At 41.8% G+C, this 9,576-nt stretch overlaps 1 protein-coding gene across 1 annotated transcript in view; it reads left to right on the top strand.

Annotated features, from left to right (window-relative positions):
• The first annotated feature begins 619 nt into the window (after positions 1 to 619).
• Positions 620 to 9,576, top strand: part of LOC109477363 — a 51,227-nt gene continuing 42,270 nt past the window's right edge. Inside the window, exon 1 of the mRNA XM_019778578.1 lies at positions 620 to 733. The gene's annotated coding sequence lies outside the window, so the exon portion shown is untranslated. The remainder of the gene's footprint in view (positions 734 to 9,576) is intronic.

Raw genomic sequence — 9,576 nt, 5'->3', positions numbered from 1 at the left:
CGCAAAGCTAAGCTTCTTTAACCGGGATATTATAAGATCATACCTGTACGTAAAATGATCTCCTATCCTTATTGCCGAAGATTAAGTTGTGAGCTGCACGTCTTAGCGTCTAGCCCGGCAGCTAATCTTGCCCATATCTCCAACACTTGTCAACGGCAGCGAAATGAAGCGATCTATCTTCTGCTGGCTTATCTACAAGCGTGTCTGCGAATCGGTAACATAACAGTATCAAAGACGTGTAGCTAGAGATAGGCATCACTGGCGAGCCTACATGCGGTCCCAGGGGGCTTTCTATTGCCTTACCCTGCTTGTGGGCAGAGGCCCTAACGTTCAAATTGCACCTGATGAACGCGCTACAGCGTCGTGAGGAAGGTAATCGCTCCGGAAGGTAATGCCTGCGATTGGGGGATTGAATTCCCACGCGCTGGCAGCTGATACGAGCCAGCCAATTACACACACAGCCAATGTCAAGAGCCGCTCTCTTTAGCGGCCCAGTCAGCCAGTGTGTGTGGTGGCAACGGCGGAAGGTGCAGTACTGCGTAGTTAGGTGGTGGAGACCAACAACTCCTTGGTTACAAACTTTGTACGATTGCGTCAGGAGGGATCGGCTATTTAGGGCCAGGAAAGGCAGCACGAGCGCAACGTGAAACTAACTCTGCTGACGCATCAGACGAACGGAACGGGCTGCGTGAGGGATAAAGCTGCTGCTAAGGGCCTAGGTAGTGAAGAGAAGGTATGGAATGGTTTTCTTCTGATTCCTTTTTGTATCAGCGTGTTTGTATACACTATCAGCTTGTTAGTCTCTGTTGGTCATGGAAATTGCTGATTACACTATCTTGCCCATTTGTGTCAGAACAGAGGTTATCAGAATTAATATGTTCTTAAAACCTAGGTAGGTTAGCCATTGTATTTATCTGCAAGTGTGTTCAATTTGTTCAATGATATCCTTGCAAATACGTTGGGTATCATAAATGTAAATAGAGATTTTAAAATATTCCAACCATTGTTATTCTTAACATTGTTTTTGCCCATAGTATAAAGGTTTCCGATACGGCTTCCAACAGTTGGAAAACCTGTTGTAGGGTTAGAATCTAACTGAACTGATGACTGGTTTGTTATGGCATTTTGCTTCTTGTCCTTGATCAGATTTGCTATTTGGTAGTTACGATAATTTTTTTTTTTTAATCAGGAGACATTGGTAGCTTGGCATGATGTTACTAGCTGGCAGGAACGTGTCTTCGTTTGAATCCAAGTGTGCAATTCTTTTCCATGATTGCTCGGTAGTACGTTGTTTTTTACTAGATCTCGAGTCGTGCTATATCGCAGAGATACCTCATAGTATAACGTCGCCCTTGTATCTGCATCTGAATCAGTATAGCCGGAATAACCACCCTTCGGCGTAACACACCAGCTTCGCAGGCACGCGGCGCGGTGGCAGCTATCTATATCACACCGAACGACTTGTTACACTCAATCTTTGCACATCACATTTAAAATGCAGGGGTCGTTTAAAGCTTTCTAGTGATGATGCCCCAACTGTGCTTGGTGGCAACGAGTTCCAGTCTATGATAGTTCTGGGGGAATTTGACCACAGCAACGACGCATTCTGCAATGATTTGCGGTCCATTCAATGATTGCCACTCGTGGCGTCAGGAACAACAGTGGTCATTTGTACGTCCTGTTACAAATCAGACCGGGAAACTCATCAACCGAGAAACGTGGGGTCGCGTAGCGTAGCGGCAGAGTGCTCGACTCGGAACCAAGAGGTCCCGGGTTCGAGTCCAGACATTCCACCGATCTTGTGCCCTTGGAAAAGGCACTTTACACGACTTTCCTAACTTAACTCAACCGAAAATGAGTATTATACTGTCCTTTATTTTTACTCCGTGTTGGTGGCGGTACAAAATAAGTTATATAACTTGACTGTGCTGTCACCATGTCTAGTCATGAAATGTTGGAATATGAAAAAAAAATCTTATCAGGTTTTCTCAGCGGCCTACTGTACGTCCTAGAATGGTTTTCTTCGGTAAAATCCAATCGGTCTAGTGTCTATCTTTACACGGATGCCGAACAGAAAACACAATACAAAGGCTTTCAGGAGCCCTTCAAATGCGTTGTGTAACGCACGCATGCTTTCAGTACAAACCATTGAAACAATCTCAAGGGTGACTGCCAACGTGAAATCATAAAGCAGTTGGGTCATTAGGAGGCTGTCAAAAGTGGCGCTAATAACTATAGGCTATGAAGAACAGATTAGGAAAGACGCGGCTTGGTTTGAGTTAGTGTTACAAAGTGTTAGTGAAGATCCTAGGGCTAATCTGTGTTGGCGGCAATGCTGGGTGGTACTTTGTGATGGTCACATGGTGTTTTGTCTGCGTCAGTGTAATTTCAGTATCACTTAGTAACGTTGCTCACATGGCTAGCTATGGGTTGTCTTTGTTGATATAGTTTCTAGGAGATCTGTTGATAACATTACTAGCTGTATTTGTGATAGTCACTTTGTTGTCTTCATCGGTAGTGTGCTGATCGACTAGGTGAGTTCAGTCTAAGTTCTCGCAGTTTCTAGGGGTTTTGTGTTGGTAACATTACCTGGTATTGTTCTCTGCGTTAGTGTACAGGCTTGGGGCGCTTCATGTAACTTAGTAACATTATTGTCTGCAGTGTGTGTCGGCTATGTGGCTGGCGAGGTGTCATCTTTGTTGAACCTCCAAAAATTTCACATTACGTCACATTTTCTCAGAATTTTGCAGCAAATTCACATACTTTTCACATTTATGCACCTGGTAGTGTTTGTTGACGTAGTTTCTAGGGGTTCTGTGTTAATAACACGACTGGGTACTGTTGTCAGCGTTAGCATGGTGTACTGGTTAGGGGTGGTCCGTGTTACTTAGTAACCTTACTGTGTGCAGTGTGTGTGGCTGGCAAGGTGTCTTTGTTGAACCTCCAAATTTCACATTACGTCACATTTTCTTAGAATTTTGCAGCAAAAATTCACATAATTTTCACATTTATGCACCTGATAGAAGTGTTTGTTGACGTAGTTTCTAGGGTTTTCTGTGTTAATAACACTACTGGGTACTGTTGTCTGCGTTAGAATGGTGTACTGGTTAGGAGTGGTTCGTGTACCTTAGTAACATTATTATTGTCTGCAGTGTGTGTTTGTCAGTGGCTGGCGATGTGCCGTCTTCGTTGACGTAGTTTCTATGGGTTCTGTGTTAATAACACTACTGGGCACTGTTCTCTGCGTTAGCATGGTGTACTGGTTAGGAGTGGTTCGTGTAACTTAGTAACCTTACTGTGTGCAGTGTGTGTGATGGCACACACCATGACGTGGCAGACTAGGCATGGTCTTTGTTCCTGACGTCATTCGTGACGTCATTAGGTCTGTTGATGCCTATTTTGGATACAGAAGCGCGGTAACAAGCCAAAGTTGCCAAGCGTGGTCCGGCCTTTGTCGCAGATACGATCATACATGATGACAGGCATCTCAAGGAATGAGAACGCGACTGACGCAAATCTTTGATGTTTGCAAAATAAGTACGACTCGAAATGCGTACATTCTGCAACGACTACTCTGATGCTATCTCAGGTAGCTTACCTTTAATTTGCGGGCTGTAGTTGTATTAGCAAGGGCGAAGCAAGGACGTAGAGCTATATGGCCTACTATCATTTTCAAAATTTCCATGGCTGAAGCACAATAAAAGACTATGACTTATATAACATAATGATTTATCATTATTACGATATATTGATAATAAACTATGCCTGAGAACATTGAAGTGCACTTAGAAAGAAAAAAGTGGTATAATAATCATAAATCTACCAATATTTTATTACTTTTTATTGATGGTTGGCATGCAATTTGTACTTAAGAGTACATATGATGTTCATTGTTGCTGACAAAGTTTGTACTTTGGAGAGTTCATATAAGGTTAGCGCAGTAAAAAGGATTTGCGTGTGTTGCCAGCGTACAGGAATGCATTAGATTTTAACAAATGTCATTTTCAATGGGGCATTTGTTTCTATTGAGGATAAGGGCTTGACGTAGTGGATCTTGTCTATGTGTTTCCTTACGTACATAAAGCCATTAGATTTTAAGAAACAACAAAATATCCGAGTCCGCAGGGCATTGGTTTTCTATTAAGGATGAAAAACTCACCTGTGTCAGGTAGACTTTAAGTCACGCAACGTTATGGTCTATTATCATTACAACAAGATAATCATTGCATGACATTACGGGATAGCCGATGGGGCATTCAGCACATTACCGGCCATTTCGGAGACAAAGAATGCATGGAATGTGGTTCTTTGTTCCTGGAATTTGCAACAATGACGTATGAAATGGCTCATCCGCACGCAACGGACAGGCATTGGGAGTGATCAAACGTAATCTGTGGGCAGGCCCAACTAAAGTAAAATCACTTGCATACACGTCACTTGTAAGACCGAACCTAGAATATGCCGTGACATATACAAAGAAAGACAAAGACAAACTGGAAAGGGTACAGACTCAAGCTGCAAGATTCTGCAAGAACAACTATGAAAGAGGTGCTAGTGTCACGGAAATGAAAAGAAACCTACAGTGGGTCTCACTGGAAGACAAAAGAAAAATGCCCAGACTATGCATAGTGTACAAAATGACTAATAAACTGGTGGATGTACCAACCACTAAGTATCTGATACCAGCCCAGACAAGAAACAGTCATGCCTTCAAATATAAATATCAGAGTTATCACCCAAGAGTTGAGGTGTTCAAAAACTTGCATTTCGCCAGAACTATCGTAGAGTGGAACTCGTTGCCACCAAGCACAGTTGTGGCAGCATCACTAGAAAGCTTTAAATAAGATCCTGCAATTAAATGTCCAAAGATTGAATCATTCGGCGTGATATAGCTAGCTGCCGCCGCGCCGTGTGCCTGCGAAACTGGTGTGTTACGCCGAACTGCGGTTATACCACCTATATTGATACAGAAACTGATGTGTTACACCGAAGGGCGGTTATACCGGCTATACAGATACTGATACAGATGTACGATGGCCATACCGCCTTGATAGATGTCGCCATCAGCCGAGTTTGTATCCTTAGCTCTGGGAGATCCGAGGCCGAGGCGACCCTTTCAATTTCCCAGTGACACCACTCATCTATCGCGGATTCCATACATTGGCGGGGACAAAGGCTAATGCGTGGGGAATGCTAGCTGGCAGAATCCGCCCCGTCGCTGCAGGATACCCGGCATGACAGCTAGTCCCTGGGCTAGCCGGCAATGAGAGAAGTATCACTGCTTGTCTGCTGATGGATTGCTTCTTATTGCAGGGTGGTCTCAGGGTTAGACACGAGCTGGTTCGTTATAACTCACAAGTGGCGTTTTTAGCGGGGCTTCAAATGCCGCTTCTGTAAATCTAGCATGCAACAAATGTCCCTGATAAAGGTCTTTGTAAAGTGGAGAAACAAGCAGGACATGGGCTCATTATACGTATCTATATATCATCATCTGTTCAGAGGAAGGTATCTTGAGAAATCATTTGTAATCATCAGCATTTTCCCTTGTCAACATACATGTATGGGTGAATTTTCTCGAAGCTTGAAAAGATGTAGAGCTTGTTGTTCCTTTGGACAACTAAAGTTGTTGTAAGACCATCGAGCGACACAAACGTATTGATTTGTCTCTAAACTGTTCATTAGTTCGCATTTGTTACCCATTTGTTACTCATTTGCTTCGATACACCGAAATCCCCACATGCATCCAAGATCAATGTCAAGATGCTTTATTTGCCTGAAGGAACAGTAGATGGTGCGTTAGAAATGTCGTTATCAAAAATGAGTGGCATCATTGCTCCTGGCCAAGCCTTACATACATTATCATAGGAGGATACCGAGTGCCAATGGCAGCATCTTTGGAGTTGAAATGGTGTCTACGAGGATACACTAAAGCATGGAACGTGACATCTATGGTTCCTCACGGCATGGTGCTTTTATCAAGTAAAACATACGAAATATTCATAAAGCAAGGCAGCTATGCCTACACCTGTTTTTTTCGCCCTGTCGCTTCATATTTTTTGTGAAAAAAAATCTGAGAACCGACAAACTAAATTGGTGTGGTCTAACAGAACATTGAACGTAACCAAAACATGCCCGAGATGATTCTAGCAGCCAGCTTTACGACACGAACAGCCCTGAAGACAAATGCGTTCAGCAATTTATATTCCTCCTGACCGCCCATCTACATGACAAGTGTCGCCTGGGGTGATAAGTCTCTGTCGAAAAGAGTCAAAATATTTCCTGTGGACTTCAATCCGTACTTATAGCGACAAATCGTGTATTTTGCTACTAATATGAAGTTGTTTATGTTTTTGAATTTCAACATGTATTCAGTAGGACAATAAACCCAACATGTACATTCAATGTTACACTGTAACCGTAATTACATAAGAAGTGGCTTTCTACGTACTGTCACAAAGTTTGACATTCTGCAGACATGATTCTAGCCAGCGTTACGCGTATACGACGTTACGAACAGCCCTGAAGACAAATGCGTTCGGCAATTTATATTCCTCCTGACCGCCCATCTACATGACAAGTGTCGCCTGGGGTGATAAGTCTTTGTCGAAAAGAGTCAAAATATTTCCTGTGGACTTCGCTCCGTACTTATAGCGACAAATCGTGTATTTTTGTAGTAATATCAAGTTGCTTATTTATTTAAATTTCAACATGTATTCAATCAATCAATCAATCTTTATTTAAACAACTAGCAGACGACAGTCTGAATTGAGTTGTTTGTACAGTTCATAAAATTGACGTTAAACAACACTAATAGTTTAAAAATTACATGATTTACGAGATAATGACACAAATTCGGTAGAGAGCTATAATAATGCCTATTTACACAAGTAGAGGTAAAGGACAATGCTAGCCGAACTCAGTAGGACAATAACCCATAACATAATACCTTTCAATGTTACACTGTAACCGTACTTACATAAGAAGTGGCTTTCTACGTACTGTCACAAAGTTTGACATTCTGCAGACATGATTCTAGCCAGCGTTACGCGTATACGACGTTACGAACAGCCCTGAAGACAAATGCGTTCAGCAATCTATATTCCTCCTGACCGCCCATCTACATGACAAGTGTCGCCTGGGGTCCGCGTGAAATGGCCATAGTTGTGCTGCCAAACCATCAATCTCCTGTAGTGATTTGTTTTCGGTGGCTTCAGTCGGTAAAGATGTCGAGATAACATCTAAAAACCGCGCCCGAGGTACGGAATGGTCTTAAATCTTCTCCATTTGTAGGGACATGTAACAACATATCCTGTGCCACTTGCCCCGACGGCGTCTTCCGTTTGCATAATTGAATACAGAGTTGCTGGTTATGAATGTTGAAGTGCCAGACATGTACAGCTTACAAATGACACAATGACTTCTTCCATTGGGGTCTATGTGTAGCTTATATCTGAAAGTATTATGTATTTTAGTTGTGGCTTAGATAGGGACAGCATTGCTAACAGTAAAACATTAATAATGTCCATTGAATTATTTCGTGAAATATGTCAAAACCAATGCCAAGGACTTACAAAATTTCCCAAAAGATAAGAAGAGAGCAGAAAGCAGTAGTGGTCAGCATCCTTGAAAAATGACACAATAAGGAAGACGAAAAAGGGGTTTGGAGCAAAGTTAAGTAAATTACTGTTATTTTTTGCCATTCGACGAGGACATTGTTTTCATATATGGTAACTTGTTGCCACCAAATAATACATTACATTTAACATAGAAGCACTAATATACGCAAGGCATATACGTAAATGATATTATGCAGCAAGTTTAAACTGTAATTTTCAACCCAAGAAATTGGACTCACCTAAAGAATTTCATCTAGAAAAATCATACTTATATTTTTGTAGTGATTTTAGCAGCAATTAAAATCAATAAACAAAGTGTATAGTCATCATTGCTGTTACAGCTCTTGTAAAAAGTCTCTTAGAAATAAGACAGCTATTCATCTAGTGGTCTTGAAGATGCACAGTAGCAAAAATAGATTCCCTTTATTGATAACACGTATTCATCATGTGGTGTCATAGAGGGGTTCATATTAACGTCTCTTTGATACGGGTATTTGACATCATGTTCGCAGCGGGGGGTGCGAAAGTGCACACGCGCACGTCACTAACTCTATCTATTAAGTTTGATATATGCCTCACGAGGCACCCGCGACCAGTGGGCTGACTTCGTGATGTAAGGCCACACCAATTTAATTTGTTGGTTCTCGGAATTTTTCGAGAAAAAAAAATATGAAGCGACATGGCGAAAAAGAAGGTCTAGGCATTCTATTATGGCCCCAAATGCTACGATAGGAGCCATGACGTCAACAAAAAAGGCTGGGTTAACATTTAAACAATTATTTTTGAACTTTTAATCAAACCATTGCATTCAATGGAAAAATGACTTTCTGATAGGTTTGAATTGTCGAGAAGTCTTTAGTAGGGTAGGAATTAAGCAAGAAACAAAAAAAAATGTAACGAGCTCAATACTCTACTCTAGTATAACCTATCATTTGTTGGCATTGTGGATTCTATTGAATTTTAACTGTTTATTTCTGCCTACCGGTTTATCAGTATGGCAACCTGCAGCTGGCTTCGTTGCATCTAAAAGGAACGCAACGCACATAAGTCATTGTTAAAAGTTGGGATAAGCTACACCATTAATGCCGTGATATATGCCCATCCCTTTCCTGGAGTCAACGAACCCTAACTTGAGCATTACCATGGGAATACCTGCCAAATGTCTGTGCTATCTGCCGGTTATCGCCTACCGGTGTGAAATGCAACCATCCATGCAATTCCCCCAATTGAAAATTCGTTCAGTTATAAGAAAACTTGCAGCGCCCCCTTCATGTTCATTGCAACAACCAGAACCCCAGCGGATGGGTTTTTGAACTTTTATCAAACCATGTCTTTCAATGGAAATACTGTAACAACTAGGAAGAAAAGGACTTTCCTCAACTATAGGGGGCAAAATATGAGCACATTTGAGATGATTCAGAACCAGAATCTTTTTTTTTTTTTTTTTTGTAAATCAGAAAATCAAGAGGTGAATCCGAGAACCAACAACTTAAATTGGTGTGGCCTGCAGCTGGCTTCGTTGCATCGAAAAGAAACGCAACGCACATAGATTATCATTAAAAGTTAGGATAAATATCAACGCACATCAAAAGTTAGGATAAGCTACAACATTAATGCCGTGATATATGCCCATCCCTTTTCTAAAGTCAACGAACCCAAACTTGAGCATTACCCTGGGAATACCTGCCAAATGCCTATGCTATCTGCCGGTTATCGCCCACCGTTGTGAGTTGCAACCATCCGTCCAATTGAAAATCTACCTCAATTGAAAACACGTTCAGTTATAAGAAAATTCGCAGCGAAACCTGCGATGCAACAGCCAGAAGCCCTACAGAGTTTCGTGGAAAACTCGACCATTATGTTAGAGGATGAGGCATGGTCGTTGCTTTTTCTGTAGGCAACGACCCTTACCTTAATCCTTGATATGGGAATACTAGACAAATGTTCATGCCTTCCGAGA

The sequence above is a fragment of the Branchiostoma belcheri genome, unplaced genomic scaffold, assembly GCF_001625305.1.
Source record: "Branchiostoma belcheri isolate BF01 breed outbred unplaced genomic scaffold, Haploidv18h27 scaffold105, whole genome shotgun sequence".
Taxonomy (NCBI): domain Eukaryota; kingdom Metazoa; phylum Chordata; class Leptocardii; order Amphioxiformes; family Branchiostomatidae; genus Branchiostoma; species Branchiostoma belcheri.
The sequence above is the reverse complement of the archived record's forward strand: the minus strand, read 5'-3'. Positions and strand labels throughout refer to the sequence as shown.